The sequence below is a fragment of the Rhagoletis pomonella genome, unplaced genomic scaffold (assembly GCF_013731165.1).
Source record: "Rhagoletis pomonella isolate Grant_MI unplaced genomic scaffold, Rhpom_1.0 Rhpom_scaffold_00010, whole genome shotgun sequence".
Lineage (NCBI taxonomy): Eukaryota > Metazoa > Arthropoda > Insecta > Diptera > Tephritidae > Rhagoletis > Rhagoletis pomonella.
The window spans coordinates 8,738,131-8,755,105 of record NW_023458564.1 but is presented as its reverse complement, the minus strand read 5'-3'; the positions used below and the strand labels follow the sequence as shown (position 1 = coordinate 8,755,105).

Genomic DNA, 16,975 nt, shown 5'->3' with positions numbered 1-16,975 from the left:
ACCAATTGTATCAAGCATCTTTGCACACTCAGCTACAGCCACGCATGCAAATGTGCTTTCATATGTTGAGTTTGAATCAACACCACAATTCTCTGTGCAAACATACATATTCTATTTCGGTTTAGATTTTAAACCAACTTTTCTATATATGAAACCTAGAAACTAGAATTAAAACATTTTGGTTTGATTTTTAAACCACGAACTTTTTGGGCTAAAATTTAAACCAGAATATATTAAAAATGGCGTAAAACTATTGACTGGTTTAAAAAGTAGACTATAAAAGTTTGAAAAAGGCAGTAGTCCCAGCGCGGTTTAAAAATTAAACCCAAATTTTTGACCGTGTAGCAGCGCCGCCTGGCTGTCTGCAGAAATCACTGCTTTTACTTTTCTAGTAGCACTATTAGTTAGTAACCTACAGGCCTCACGTATGCCCAGGATTTCGGCCTGAAATATGCTAGCATGGTTCGCCAGCCGCAGAGACAGATTGGCACCAAGCTTCTCAGTATATCCCTGCCCCACACCGCAGTCCATCTTGGATCCGTCTGTGTAGATGGAGATAGCTTCCTTATCATCTGCTTGGCTTCTTTTCCATTCCTTTCTGGATGGAGACCGTACCACCACATTCAAGCTAAATTCCTGGCTTGATACCATGTAGTCCGTGGTTTTATTTTCTATCGGACCAATACTTAAGATTGAGCTGTGCCAAAAGGTCCTCGTTGCCTTTCCGCCTATGGAAGGAAGTCCAAATTGGGGTATCTTATTTCTATTTGTAAACTGTAATAACTCGGTTTTGCTGGAGTTAACGTTAAGGCCACTACATTTAGCCCCATGTATGTAGTTTACCCAATGCCTCCTCTAAGATTTCATTTACAGTAGAAAAGAAGGGGCCTGTGACTACTATCACTACATTGTCAGCATATGCCACTACTTTAACCCCTCCTTTATTGAGTTCCAGCAATATGCCGTTCAACGCTACCACCCACAAGAGTGGTGAGAGTACGCCTCCCGCCGGAGTACCTCTGCTCACATATTTAGTTACTATACTATCTCCGCTTTCAACCTGAATTCTGCTTTCCAGCATAGAGCGTATCCAGCCAACTACACCGCCGTCCACACCAATCTTTATAAGCGATTGTATGATGGTGTCAACTTCAATGTTGTTGAAGGCGCCCTCTATATCTAGGAAAGCTGCTAAAGTATATTGCTTGAAGTGTAGTGACTTTTCTATAAATCCCACCACATCATGCAAAGCTGACCCCGTCGATTTGCCTTTGATGTAAGCGTGTTGCGCTGTTGATAGGAATTCTTTTCCCAATAGCGATCTTATGTATATGTCCATCAGCCTCTCTAGTGTTATTGTTGCTTTCAGGTCCCTGCTAGGTGTGCTTGGAATTTCTGTTCCTCCTAGTGTCGCTGCATGCTGTTTACAGCCTGGGAGGTGGGATTGAACTAGCATTTCTACGGTTTCATCAATGGAGCTTGTCCATATATCATTTGTCCCTTTAATAAAGGATAAATTGGTACGCTCATATACTTCTAATCAGACTTTTAAGTAAAATTCCACGTATGCACTTATATAGCCCATTCAATTTTAGTGTAACAAAGTGAAAGTTTGAAGTTGCTAGAGAAAATCGCGTTGATTTTTGGCACGATGACCTATATGAGCTTTACAACGACATGGACATAGCGCAGCGAATGTAGCTTTAGTTATGTCAAGTCCAAAGGTGGGTTATCAGTAGGTCGTTTCTGTAACTCTTCTCTACCGCTTATTTCTCTACTGGTAGAGAATATACGTTATTCTCCACTACTCATTAGCAGTAGAAAACAAAGCGTCGAATTCATATATGAATTTGCCTTGGTAGAGAATTGTTACAGAAACGACCTACAGGTTCTACAGTCCCTTGTCATTAATTTTAATGTTTCAACGCAACACATGTTTATTAAATATCCCCAACCATCGATACAACATAATCGTTACCGTCAACTAAGTCAATGAACAAAGGAGAATTATTAGTAAAAATCAAATTCCCGATAAATATGAATTCGCAAGACTTGCCTTTTTCATAAATTATATCCAAACAAATCGCGTCATTCATCAAATAAAAATCAGTAAGCGTGACTTAAAGTACAAAAGTACATAAAGTGATATGAAATTGAAGTATTCAACCTCCTACAATACACTTTATGTGCATGAAGTACACACTATGTATTAAGTAATTCTGCATAAATTTTCTCGAAAATAATTCTACTAAAGAAAGAGAAAACGAACGCAAAACAAATCTGCTAAGCAATAATGCTCGAGGCAAACATACATTTTTAGCTCAACCAAAACCAGTACATAACTGTCAACTTGATGCCAGAGCGCAGTGGACCGGCAGGACCAAACAGGACATCAATCAAAAGAAACATGACATAAATCATAGATAAGCAAACAAGCAGCAGGGAAGGGGGCGTAAATGAAGAGCTTATTTACATACATACAAATGTAAGTTTGTTGAACGTTCTCGTGGTAAGAGAAGTGTTTCGAAACGGAAGCAAAAACGTAAGAAACAATCAAGGGCTGTCAATGGACACGACTAAAGACTTTTGTAAACTCATACATATGTACATACATATGCACATATGAGTATGGCAAGGATACTTAACCAAATACTCGTAAAAGGTTTTGCGTGCTCTGTATTGCATACCATGTATGTGTGTGTCCCTAACATTTGTGGAAACACATTGCTCGCCTAAAAGCAACATGTTCCACTCATGCAAATAAACTAAAACCCTTTAATATCCCCACGAAATTGTTACAGTCTCGATTTTGCAAAGTGAAAAACTTTGCCTTACAAGGACTGGCGTGTGTTCATTCAAACTACTTTCAAGAGGAGAGAGAAGTTTCATCTTCGGTGCAAACAGTGTTTTATTTTACGATAAGTGGGGTTTAAAAATGAAAGAGGAAAAATTTAAAAAAACCGGAAGTAGAACTAAAGGAAAATTTAATAATAAATGAAAATAAAATAAGTTGCAGAATAAATATTGACTAGTTAGTAGTAACAAAAAAAATAGAAGGATATTAAATACAAGTAATTTTTAGCAAAAAAAACCGACTTCAACTCTCATCAAAAAAAAAATATATATATATATATCTCATGATCCACTGATCGGATCTTAACCAGATTAGTATGGGACCACCTCTGAGATACTACCTTTCCGATGCAAAAAGAATTATCGAAATCGGTTGACGTGGTCCAAAGTTATGCGGTAACATACATAAAAAAAAAAAAATAAAAAATATTCCGACGAACTGATAACCTCCTCCTTTTTTTGGAAGTCGGTTAAAAAGAAAAGATTTAGCAATGAGTAAGAGCATCGCCGTAGAATGAGTAATATAAATGAGGCCACGCCCACAAAAGTCTTTCGTAAGATAATTGTCAATTCTGGCAACTATCTTGAAAGCTCTTTTAAGTATTTCGAAGATCTTCGAATATTTTCGAAGATCTGCCAACGAGGAAGTCTGAGCGTTTTTTGTTTGTCTTTTAGCAAGAAGTTTTCTAAAAATTTAATGAAATTAAAAAATATACGAGGGAAAAATGCAAAAAACAAATTTCAAATAATGAAATAAATTCGACTAAAACACTATTTCGGGAGTTCTTGGGAACGCTCTCCTCACCCCTACAGATAATTTTGTATAAATCGCTGAAAACTTACAAAAAATCTGTCCGCCATCTTGAAAAAGACTTCCACATATATTTTTCTTTAAAATCAATAAAAATTAAAAAATAAAAGAAAAATTTAATTGAAATTAATTGAAATTGAAAAAAAATAGTTTTCTTTTTAAATTTTAATTAAAGTTAATTAATCAACAAAGAAGAAAAAAAATAAAATCACTTCCTAAGAATTGAATTGAAAAAAATTTGTTTCTTTTTAAAGCAATAGAATCTAAAAGTTAAAATAATTTTTTCCTAAAACTTTAATATATATATTTTTTTTTAATAATAAAATGTAAAAATTACATTAAAAAGAAAAAAATTAAAATAAGAAAAAATTAAACAAGTTTCTAAAAATTTTATGAAATTTAAAAAGTACATATATTTATGCATGTATATGTATTTTGCTTTTCAGCAAATTCAAAAATTTAAAGTAAATTAAATAAAAATTTAATGGCATGTCAGTGCTTTGCCCAATCGGCCATTGCAACTGGTGCATCAGAGAGGATTTTTGAGAATAATGTTTATGTGATGTCGCATTGGTGCAGTTGCGAGAGAAATGCCAAAACGCGAGCAAGAATGGAAGAACAAGAAATTTTGCAATCACTGCGAACGGAATAGCGGTACCGAGATGGGCGCCACCTTTGTTCTCTACATCGTTTACTTCATGGTGAATGGACAACCAAAAATCCTTGCTTTTCCAGGTCTTCCTGAATTTACTCATTCATGTATAAAAAGTCTCAACGAAAACTAACTCACACAAATGGTAAGAAAAATAAATAAAACGAGAAACAGAAATAAGAAGAGAATAAAAAATTTATGAAATAGTATTTCTTCTTAATGCAAAGGTACTATTTTTCAGGATAGTTGCCGGTATGACAACAGCTGTAGCTGTGAAGTTACATTACTATCCACTCATACAAAACGATGTCTCGTCACCTATCTATGCCGTAGGCAGCCATCGGCCGTAGATATTCAAAGAGAAGACCATAAAACCTAGTAGAATAAAATCTATCTCGCTTCCTTTTCAAAGTTTAGCCACTGTTTGGGAGTTTCGATTGTCTCATACGCCGGTGACTATTCTATTCTCGCCACCGAAGTTGGCATTGATAAGCTCTGCACAGTGATAAACAGCGACCTTGAGCGCTACTTCATGCCAGAAAACTTACAAATATCAACCGCCAAGTGAACAGCCACTTTGATAACCACAATTCGAATTCATATAAGGTGGTGGTGTTAGTATACAAATGTTAAATTTCAGCTACTCTTCGCTCAAGGAAGAAGGGGAAAAGAAAATTTCAAAACTCGCACTTTCTCACTCACTCATAAGAAATTTTTACGTCTGTGTACCGAGGCGAATCAAATCAGCTGTTCTAGCAACATCACCTTATATGAATCCGCCTTGAATCACCACCGGGATGAAGGAATTGAAGCTCGAACTGAGCGTAGAGGTCGACGGAGCAAGAATGCCACTTGCCGGCAGCATCTAGGGGAAAGCCAAGAAGACCTTCCTTCCTACTACTTACAAAATTCTGCCTGGTCTGTAGAACTATGTTGTCTTGGTGTGGTCTGTGAGGGGCAGCGATACGCATTTCCCTAATCATCAGAGATGCCAAAACGCAGCTGTCCGTACCGCCACAGCTCCCTACGCCGAACCAACCACTCCAACTTTAACTGGACGGGCACGGCAGGCTAAAATTTTACAAAACTAGTAAAACTGTCAAAAAATAAAAATTCGCTCAGAGCGAAAGAGTAACATTGAAAAGTACGGGATCGCTTTCCAATAAAAAATGGTAACTTCTGTCAATTCCAAATTTTGGTTGCAAATTTTTGGTTATTTTGTATGTAAACACACTCAGCTCACACATGTAAATAACCAAGAATACTTTCAAATTCATTAGAATCCACTTAAACAAGTAATTAACTACTTTTCAACACGAATTAGCAGAGTGCAATTTTCTTTTGTTTACAATTTGGTTGCCAAACACACTACAGCTGATCGTTTGACACATTTACCAGAATTTACCAGCAAAAAATCTTCGGACTAAAACTGGTAGCTTCTGACAGAGAGAGGACCTTATTTACTATCTTTTTTTGCCCTCTCAATAGTCAGAAAACCGAGTACGGGATCCAGTAAAATCTGACTGATTCTGACTAGTCCGGGCTCGTACGGGATCGCAAATATAGATTCAGAAATCGCTGACACCTGCCCAGCAAGTGCAAACGGCTTACGCAACATCGCTTCTTTTGGAACTTCAGCTGGAAGAGTCAGGTATGGAAGATGACTATTAGTTAATTTGGGGGATAAGTTTTGTTACAACAAAAGCAGTTCTGCGAGCTTCCATTTAGTAGATCACAGGTTCGATGCCATAAAGTAATCACAAAAATCCATATTTCAAATTTCCATCCTTACCCAAAAACACTGTGCCAAGCTTACTTGTCAAATGGCAGCCATTGTTGTTAGAGCGCCAAAAAAGCGCACATAAAACAAATTGATAATGCCAGCTCCTCCGGCAACCAAGCAACCAACACACATCCTTACATACGAATAACAAAAATGTGGCAAGTATACAAATTCAGTCTGTTTACTTACGTCGTATCGTATGTGGTTTACATATGTGCACGCCAAGAGATCGTCCATACGGATTGCCACACATCACACATGTTGTTGCGAATACACACGTATGTTGCCTGCAAGCGATATCGCCATCCATATCGCAACAGAAGCCAGGCAACAGCAGCACGTCTGTCCGCATACTTACACGACATACATATGTACATATGGCGCCCAAACGCTCCAAAGCGGGGGACTCCTACAATACATGGTACGTTTGTGAAATATTTATGTAGTCCGAGCTACCAAAATTTCGCAGAGCTGGTTGCCTTTCCTCAGCGCAAAAACCATTTTCCCGTTGTATGAAACTGTGGCCCTCGACCTCCTTTACAGCGCATAACCCCAAGGCTCCATCTATCTAAATGTTCTGCTGAAATACACATACATATATAATATGCAATATAAATATATATTCACATACAATCCCACGTTATGCTCGCTTCATTGCTCTCCTCCAATCAATTTCCTCTGTCAGTCGTGCAATGTACTGCGGGCTCTAAATGTTAAACTCCCTAGTGGGTCATAGAGAAGTTGGGGTCTTCTTTCTTTCGTAAAATCTCCATTTTGAATTTGCTATTGGATCACTTTCTTTACTCCAACTGACTCCGCCTCCAATGTATTGTAGTATAAATCTGCAGTCAAAATACTATACTCTTCTCTTTTGTATTTCTCACGCATGCGCTGTTTTAGAATCGCTCGTAAATCGAATTCGAAACCACGTAGATATCTAATTTAGTTTCTCGGTCAAGTGCACAAGCTGTTGAGAGCCGCATGAGTTTTAGTTATAAAAATTCTAGTAACTGTAAAAAATACGCACAGCTTTAACTGAATTATATTTAAATCCGCCGTCATAAGAAAATAACGCATCGAACTTTTAGTTTGGAGTTTTTGATGTCACACTTTAATATACATACATATTAATACAAATAAAATTTTAAGGTGTAAAACCAATTAAAATTCGCATGTGTCTAAATAAAATATCTATTTTGAAAACGAAAATGATCTTTAAGTGGTCGGAATGAGGGTTTTCTACGAAATTTGAAAACATTCATAAAAATAAAGTTTTTTAGTTTTCTTCTATATACACATACACTTGTGGACAGCTGATTCAGTCAAGTGACATTTTGACTAGTTTTGGCTATTTTTCTTTTGTTTATTTAATGTTTATATTTTTTTTATAAAGCGCACACAAGGCAAAGGTGACGTTTTAGCTGGACAAAAATAATTAACCAATAAAATCGATTTGTGGTGTGGGAAATTAATCTTATATGATGGCTTAAAACTATTTAAACAAAAATAACAGCATTATCGACCCCTGCGAAAAATGGTTTTATCCATTTTGATATGAAACATGATATTTAGATTTACATATTTACATGAAATAAATAATAGTAACATAAAAATATTGTACAGGTAGACCTCGGACAAAACGGGGGTCTCGTAGCAAATTAAAAATTTGGAGATTCATCGGTTCGCTTTTGGATTTTAATATTTTTTTATTTTTCAATCAGCTGACGCGAATAGATTATTTGATAGTTGTAAACAAAATACAATTACTCCGAAAGTGATGCAAAGGGAAAGCTAAACTTTTGTGGGGCTTTCTAAAAGACTCAAAAAATATTTTAATAAAAATGAAATCAGGGTATTCCGGGGTATTTTTTTATCATCTACGGAATAACTGATTTTATAGAAATTTTTTACATAATTACAATTTCAAAACTGATATACTTGAACTAGAGAAAAATTGTAAGTGTTTTCTCCCATACAATCGAAATTGTCGAACATACTTTATATGGAAGAAAATGCACAACACTGTCGGCCAAACAAATTATTAAAAATCAATGCGATTTTCTAGCGTCTTGAAATTTGCACTTTAACCTACTAAAATTTAATGAGCTACAAAACTGCTCTGAAAATTCTGAATAAAAAGTTTAAAATTGTTGGGTGCAATTGTTAAAGTTTGTTGAATTTTCATAATTTTTGTACGAAGTTTGAAATATGGATTTATATGGCGCTGGTTAGGTAAAGTGCCAGACTTTTATAGAAAAAAATATAAACATTAAATAAACAAAAGAAAAATAGCCAATACTAGGTCTTATGTTATAACTTGACTTAATCAGGTGACCATAAGTGTATGTACATATGTACAAATGTATGTACGAAATATAATGTAGATCTCTATGAGGTTAAGTGTACTAAAAAAGGTTTAAACCTTTAAGGTGGTGCAGCTTTCTGCGCTATTAAACTAATAAAAATATAGGAAATTCTTCTTCTTCTTTTTTGGCGCTGTAACCGCCTAAGCGATTTTGGCCGAGTTCAGCAAAGCACGCCAGTCGTTTCTCCTCTGTGCCAACTGACGCCAATTGGAAACGCCAAGTGAAGCCAAGTCCTTCTCCACCTGATCTTTCCATCGCAGTGGGGGCCTCCCTCTTCCTCTGCTACCACCAGCGGGTTCCGAGTTGAATACTTTCAGAGCTGGAGCGTCGGTGTCCATTCGAACGACATGACCAAGCCAGCGGAGCCGCTGTATTTTAATTCGCTGCACTATGTCCATATCGTTGTAAAGCTCATACAGCTCATCGTTCCATCGTCTGCGGTACTCGCCGTCGCCAACGCGTAAAGGACCGTAAATCTTCCGCAAAATCTTTCTCTCAAACACCCCAAGAGCCGCCTCATCGGATGTTGTCATTGTCCATGCTTCTGCGCCATATACCAGCACGGGCATGATGAGTGACTTATAGAGCGTGGTTTTCGTACGTCGAGAGAGGACTTTACTCCTGAATTGCCTACTCAGTCCAAAGTAGCACTTGTTGGCAAGAGTGATTCTACGTTGGATTTCAATGCTGACATTATTATCGGTGTTAATGCTGGTTCCCTAGTAAACGAAATTCTCTACTTTCTCGAAATTGTAACTGTCAACAGTGACGTGGGTGCCAAGGCGCGAATGTGCTGACTGTTTGTTTGATGACAGGAGATACTTCGTCTTGTCCTCGTTTACCACCAGACCCATGCGCTTTGCTTCCCTATCCAACTTGGAAAAGGCAGAACAGACTTCGCGGTTTTTGTTACCGATGATGTCGATGTCATCGGCATAAGCCAGCAATTGCACGCTCTTGTAGTAAATTGTTCCTGAGCGGTTCAGTTCTGCAGCTCTTATTATCTTCTCCAACATCAGATTAAAGAAATCACATGAAAGGGAGTCGCCCTGTCTGAAACCCCGTTTTGTGGCGAAAGGCTCGGAGAGGTCTTTTCCAATTCTGACGGAGCTGGTGGTATTGCTCAACGTCATTTTACACAGCCGTATGAGTTTTGAGGGGATGCCAAATTCAGACATAGCGGCGTATAGGCAACTCCTTTTAGTGCTGTCCAAAGCGGCTTTAAAGTCGACAAATAGGTGGTGAGTGTCGATCCTTTTCTCGCGGGTCTTTTCCAAGATTTGGCGTATTGTGAATACCTGGTCTATGGTGGATTTGCCAGGTCTAAAGCCACACTGATAAGGCCCAATCAGTTCATTGACGGTGGGCTTCAGTCTTTCACACAATACGCTTGATAAGACCTTGTAACCTATGCTTAGAAGGCTGATCCCGCGGTAGTTGGCGCGAATGGCGGGGTCACCTTTCTTGTGGATTGGGCAGAGTACACTTAAATTCCAGTCGTCGGGCATGCGTTCATCTGACCATATTCTGCACAAGAGTTGATGCATGCACCTTATCAACTCCTCGCCGCCGTACTTGAATAGCTCAGCTGGCAGGCTGTCAGCTCCAGCGGCTTTGTTGTTTTTCAGCCGCGTTATTGCTATACGTACCTCGTCATAGTCAGGCGGTGGAACGTCGACTCCGTCATCATCGACTGCGGGCTCGGGTTCTTCTTCTCCACAACTTTCCGTGCTGCTACCATTTAGTAGGGCGGAAAAGTGTTCCCTCCATAATTTAAGTACGCTCTGGACATCAGTTACTAGGTCGCCATTATTGTTCTTACAGGAGTGCGCCCCGGTCTTTAAACCTTCCGTAAGTCGCCTAACTCTGGTAAAATTTTCGGGCATTCCTCCTGTCGGCCAGCATTTCAAGCTCTTCGCACTCACGTATTTCTGCCTCTCTCTTCTTGTTGCGGCAAATACGTCTCGCTTCCCTCTTCAGATCCCTATAGCGGTCCCACATAGCGCGCGTTGCGCCCGATCGCAGCGTGGCCCTGTAGGCGGCATCTTTTTTCTCTGCAGCTTCCTGGCACTCCTCATCGTACCAGTTGTTCTTTCGGGCTCGCTGAAATCCGACTACTTCTTCGGCGGCGGTACTTAATGAGCGGGAAATGTGGTTCCACTGCTCGCATATGTCGGTTTGTTGAAGAGTGCTCTCTGAGAGCAGGTGTGAGAGTCGAGTAGCGAAAGCGCTGGCTGTCTGTTGTGATTGCAACTTTTCGACGTTAAGCTTTCCTTGCATATTTGGGCGCACATTTTTTGCTGCACAGAGGCGGGTGCGTATCTTGGCTGCAACAAGATAGTGGTCCGAGTCGATGTTTGGGCCTCGGAGTGTGCGTACGTCTAAAACACTGGAAGCGTGCCTTCCGTCTATCACAACATGATCGATTTGGTTTCTCGTTTTTCGATCCGGAGACAGCCAGGTAGCTTGATGGATCTTTTTATGCTTGAACCTAGTACTGCATACTACCATGTTTCGGGCCCCGGCGAAGTCGATCAGCCTCAATCCGTTGTCGGACGTTTCGTCGTGGAGGCTGAATTTTCCGACGGTGGTTCCAAAGATCCCTTCTTTGCCCACCCTGGCATTGAAGTCGCCAAGCACGATTTTGATATCATGACGGGGGCAGCGCTCGTACGTGCGCTCCAAGCGCTCATAGAAGAGATCCTTGGATGCCTCATCCTTCTCTTCCGTCGGGGCATGGGCGCAGATGAGCGAGATGTTGAAAAATCTAGCTTTGATGCGGATTGTGGCTAGACGTTCGTCCACCGGGTTGAACGCCAGTACTCGGCGACGGAGTCTCTCTCCCACCACAAATCCAACTCCGAATTTGCGCTCCTTTACATGGCAGCTGTAGTAGACGTCGCAAGGCCCCAGACATTCTTTGCCTTGCCCCGTCCAACGCATTTCTTGGATGGCGGTGATGTCAGCTTTTGTCCTTACGAGGACATCAACCAGCCGGGCAGAGGCACCTTCCCCATTAAGGGTCCGGACATTCCAGGTGCATGCCCTCAAATCGTAGTCCTTTAAACATTTGCCGTGGTCGTCATCATAAGGGGGGTCTCATCCGAGGCTTTGCCTTGCTTCTTCACTGGAAGTGGTTTTTACGTGGCGGGTCCCAAGCCCAGCGCACAACCCATTGCTGGGACGGGGGTGGTTTCGCAACCAAATACACGTTTATATAGCGAGCCGCTTGCTCCAAGCAGACACCCGCTTGCAGCCGCACCTACTGGTGAACAGACGCTGCAGACTTCAGTGAGCCCTTAAACCGAATAAGTCAGAGTGGCCCCACCGAAGCTCCCTCTCTTTCTTCCGTGACCCAAGGCTCCACTCGGATTGGTTACCGCATCTCGCACATGGGTTGCTCACGTTGCCCAGAGTGCGCGAACGAGGACGCAAGAGTCGGGATTGAGTATAGCCATGCAACTGTAACTGCATACCCAGCGCAATGACTATACCCCATTGCTCTCCATAGGAAATTAGAAGTCTATATATTGTGTGGAAAATGTATATATCGCACACCGAATTCAGAAGAGGCGCAACTCAAAAAGTTTGAGTTTAATCTGTACGATGCACAAGCAATTATATTTCCGGATCTGATTTTTAAGTTGTGCCTCTTTTGAAGACGGTCTGCGATATGATATTGCGGAAGCCGCAATAACTGAAAAGTTTAATTTTCAGGAAAACCTAAAATTTCTAAAAATTAACATATATTTGCCTACTTGTTGCGTGCCTTGCTTGTTCAATTACCCAAGACCTTTCCATTTGTGGTGGTTAATAGGAAGCCTCTAGAGCAGCGTCACAGTTTTAGTAATTTTTTAGCAGAATTAGTATACTTTTCCCCATGGAACTGATACGGCTGTGTAAAATGGCAGAATGAGAAATACAACCAGCTCCGTCAGAATTGGGAAAAATCTCTCCGAACCGTTTGCTACCAAACGGGGTTTCAGACAGGGCGACTCCCTTTCATGTGATTTCTTTAATCTGATGTTGGAGAAGATAGTGAGAGCTGCAGAACTGAACCGCTCAGGAACAATTTTTTACAATGCGTGCAATTGCTGGCGTATGGCGATGGCATAGACGTCATCGGTAATAAGAAGCGCGAAGTCTGTTCTGCCTTTTCCAAGTTGGATAAGGAAGCAAAGCGGCGGGTCTGGCGGTCAACGAGGAGAAGACATCAAACAAACAGTCAGCGCCTTGGCGCCTGGGCACCCACGTCACTGTTGACAGTTAAAATTTCGAGAAAGCAGAGAATTTAGTTTATTTGGGAACCAGCATTAACACTAGGGTGATTGACTCGGTTTTTCCAAACCGGTTTCTACCGGCTTTTTTGGAAATCTGTAGGCGGTTTTCTTTTGAAATCTTCATTTTTCGAATACCGAATAAACCGGATTTTTTGAACGACCAAACCGATTCTTTCATTTTATCCAAATCTTGACCTCTGAATAAAACTTTTAGGTTTTTCGAGGTTTTGCAATTCAAGTTTCAAAATTTTATTATAGGTTATTTGGGAATGAACAGTATATAATATTTGATTCCAATAAATGAATGTCTGGTGCTTAAACGCTTTCCACGTGTTTGGCCGAGCTTCTCTTCGAATTCATGTTCTGATTTTTTTACGGCACAAGTGCACTCTGAGGTTTCCCATTGTCTGCCAAGGGGGAGAAAGCCGCTTGAAAAAACCTCTGTTGATGTTGCTGAAACCATAAATTAAACCAGGGATCTCCTTAGTGGCAGTAGGCACTTCTAGGCAATCAGTTACTGCGGAAAGGGCAGAAAAAGTGTAATAAAGTATTTAAAAAAAGACCAAAAGTGAATTTTTCACTTATTTTTATTTGTTTTAATTCTGATTTTTATAAAAACTTTATGCTTATTTTGCTTTGCTCTTTTCTTAATAAAAGCTTTTAGTTTTAGTTTAGTATAATGGCCCTATTATGTATAGCGACTGGGGTCTAGTTGCTGGTCTAGTAGCCATGGCTATCAGTATACAGAAAAGCGCAGAAAACATCCGAATTTACTTTTTTAACATGAACTTTTCCAAGTAATTGGCAACTTCGCTCCAATGTGTTGAACAATTTGTGAACAAATAACAAAATCGTCGATAGCGAGAAACAGAAAATTCCGCTACTAGACTCAGTAGCCGACAGTCGGTAGCCAGTAGCCATACGTAATGCGAATTTTAGTATAAGGTTGCCCATCGACTATCAGTCGCCATACACAAAAGGGCCATAAACTTCGGTTTATATGGGTTTGGTAGGGGAATAAACTGTATCTTAATTGAAAATTCTTAAAAATAAATAAATAAACATAGGTGGTAAGATATGACTGATACTTGCGGTGACCATATTTATTTATGAGAGCCGAATACGGGACAAAAAATAATTTTGCAATTTTTTCCCACACTGTTTTCCCTGAAACAGTATCCTTATAGTAACATCACAAATTTGTAGGACAATTTTCTCGAGGCTTTTACCCCGTAAAATTTGTTAAAAAAATTCGTTACATTTTAGCATAATAAAGTGAAATTTTAAGTCGGTAAGGCTTACCACTAACTTTTGGACATTTTTTTTTTACGGTGTTACGCGTTTTTTTCATACAAAGTATGTATGTATGTTTGACCTTTTTTTTTTAGAGAGAACCAAATGAGCAGCACTTTCCACTCGCACTTTATTATATTCAATTTTAATGAGTTACCAAACTGCAAACCAAATTTTTTTCTAAAGATTCTAATTAAAAACTTTGAAATTTTGGCGAAACATTGCAGAATTAATTTTTATAGTTTTTTGCACAAAGTTGGAAATTTGGTATTACATATATGGTTTTTGTTAGAAAAAGAAGAAAAGGTCGAGTCCTAACTTCTATTTTGGCCACTGTATGTATTCCTCGATTCGAACCACAGGCATTCAGATTAGAAAATAATAACTGTTTATAAAGAAAATTACGATTATATACCAACATCACTTAAAACTCGTTCATGGCATGCTATTTTAATGAGCTGTTTAGGCGTCGGAACACCGAATACGGGACAAATACAGGACATTAAAAGAAATACAGAACATTTAGCGTCCCGTATAAAATAAATAAATTACCAGGACAATGGGTCAAAAAAGAGGATTGCCCCGTATAATACAGGACGGATGGTCACCGTACTGATACTGTACATTACTGGGACCGAAAACAACAGTTATTTTTTTAAAGTGTTCATCTTGGCCAAATATTCTTTAGGTCCGAAATAAAAGTCCTTTCCGTATAATAAACAAACCGCTTATCCAAATTATACAAGTTTGGTATCAAATGAAAGAAGACTAAAATAGCTTTAATGCTGAAATATATAAAAGAGGAAAGCCACCTATTGAAAAATATTTCCATACAAAAATTTTATTTAATTACCATAGAGAAAACCCTCGGTTAGGTATATGAATTTCTTTTATATTAAATTATAAAAAAAATACAAATAAATGTGGTAACCTTCGATCGTTATTTCTGTTTAAAAGCTATTTCAGTCCTCTCTCAATTCATACCAAATTTGTTTAATTTGGATAAGTGGTGTGTTTATAATCCGGAAAGGACTTTTATTTCGGACGTACAAAATATTTCGCCAAGTTTAACTCTTAAAAAAATAACTGTTTGTATATTCGGTCCCTGGTATCTTATTTATGTATACCGCCGAAACAAAATTTTAAAATCGCTAAATCTTAAAAATTGTGCTGAACACTTCTAAGTTAAAGGCATAGGTACATACATATATCGTAAATTTGATAGCGATTTGTGCACCTAATGGAAAATTATTCGGAAAACAAATTTACAAAAACCCGTAAAAATATTTTTTTTTATTTTTATGGAAGTACAAACCTACCTACATACATACATCTGTATGAATTTGTTTTCTATATGTGTCTTCCTACAGATTTCGCAAAACAAAACAAAAAATTACAAAATAATCATCTCTTTCATCGTAGTCAAAACTCTCGTGATCATAAATCCGAAATTCAAAATCCCCAAGACCTGAGACTCACTAGCGATAAATCAAAAATGAACAAGTGACCAGTGGCATCCAACCACAACAAAAATCCTCCACATTCAGTTCCAAAATGAAATCTTAAGCTCTTACACAAAAACGCCCACAGATTTCAACTTGCTGGCGAGTCAACCAAACCGACAAGCTAGCAAGCAAGCAAACAATCGCACGTGTACTTCTTCACAGCTGTATTTTTGCATTACAAACAGAATCTTTGGAAACCCATCACCATTGGTGACATAAGCCGATTTAAGATTCCGACGCTTGTCCATGGCCAGAACGACATTAACCACCGGCTACAACTCGAAATTTTCCGTAACAATGAATTGCTATCGTTTTGGTTGCACAATGGCCACTTCAGTATACGGTAACGGATAAGTGGCCACTGGCTAGGTCGGCAGGTTGTTGTTGAGTTTTGGAAAATATTTTCTCTGCATTTCAGCAGATTTTCCTGGCTTCATGGAAACAATGTACGTACCTAGAATATGTGAGTGGTAAGTAGATGATACATGTGTGGGTGTGTGTGTGTGTACAATTCGCTGTCGCATAAATGCGATTACCTGCATTTGCCTATTTGTCGATGCTGCTAAAGCTGCTCAACCTGATGAGGATTGTGAGGGTGAAGAGGTTGTGGCAAGCCGCAGGCGCAATATCAACCCTCACCACACTTGGAATTGCATACATACATACATTGTGAGTACATATGCGTTACTTATTTGTGGGGTTGTAGGTATGTGGGTACACTTATGCTTGCTAGCCACCCTGCAGCAATGTAAATATTGTGAGCCATCATGAATGCTAATCGGCTTCGCACATTCACACACATTTTGATTCTAGCATACATATATCGGTGACACATTATTGTTGTTGGCATTTTAGTGTGTAACGATGTTTTTTACTGTGCGAAAAGACAAAAGCAAACCAAAAGGGTCAAAAGTGTCGCATAAATTCGACTTTGTGTAATTGCGGAATTTATTGTGTGTCAGACGGTTTTCGATTTCGGTTAAGGGGATACACAAATATGAAAATATGTATTTAAATGTTTAATATCTGACGTTTCCGAGTGCACAATTAAATTCAATGATGATTTTTTTTTGGTGACAGGTAATAAGGCCAATGGAAATAAGGTCAATTGACTTTATTTCCCACCCTGGTGCGAAATAAAGTCAATTGGCATTATTACCTTTTCAAAAGCGAAATAAAGTCAACAAAAATTTGTAAATAAAGTCATTGACGCTATTTCCTCATTCAAATGGAAATAGCGTCAACAATGCTCAAAGTATGTCGATTCATAGAAAAAAATGTTGTTCTTACAATAAACATTGCCCCGTAAGTGTTGTTTTTAATAGATCAAAAAGGTTATTGCCAAATCCTCAGTGTTGTGATATTAATCCACACACAATCATGAACTACCACCAATTGATTTTATTAAAAAAAAATTTAATTACGAATATGT

At 38.9% G+C, this 16,975-nt stretch overlaps 1 protein-coding gene across 3 annotated transcripts in view; it reads right to left on the bottom strand.

The window, feature by feature from the left end:
• The window catches only part of LOC118746017 (DNA polymerase epsilon subunit 2), a 181,648-nt gene that overhangs the window by 132,915 nt on the left and 31,758 nt on the right, over window positions 1-16,975 (bottom strand). The window contains exons 3-4 of one of the 3 annotated variants that reach the window (XR_004993748.1): window positions 6,731-7,109; window positions 6,289-6,679 (exon numbers count right to left, since the gene is read on the bottom strand). The exons of 1 other annotated variant lie outside the window; for it this stretch is intronic. The gene's annotated coding sequence lies outside the window, so the exon portion shown is untranslated. Of the gene's footprint in view, window positions 1-6,288; window positions 6,680-6,730; window positions 7,110-12,960; window positions 13,263-16,975 lie in introns of those variants that run through there. One more of the 3 variants, XR_004993749.1, reaches the window with a different exon arrangement.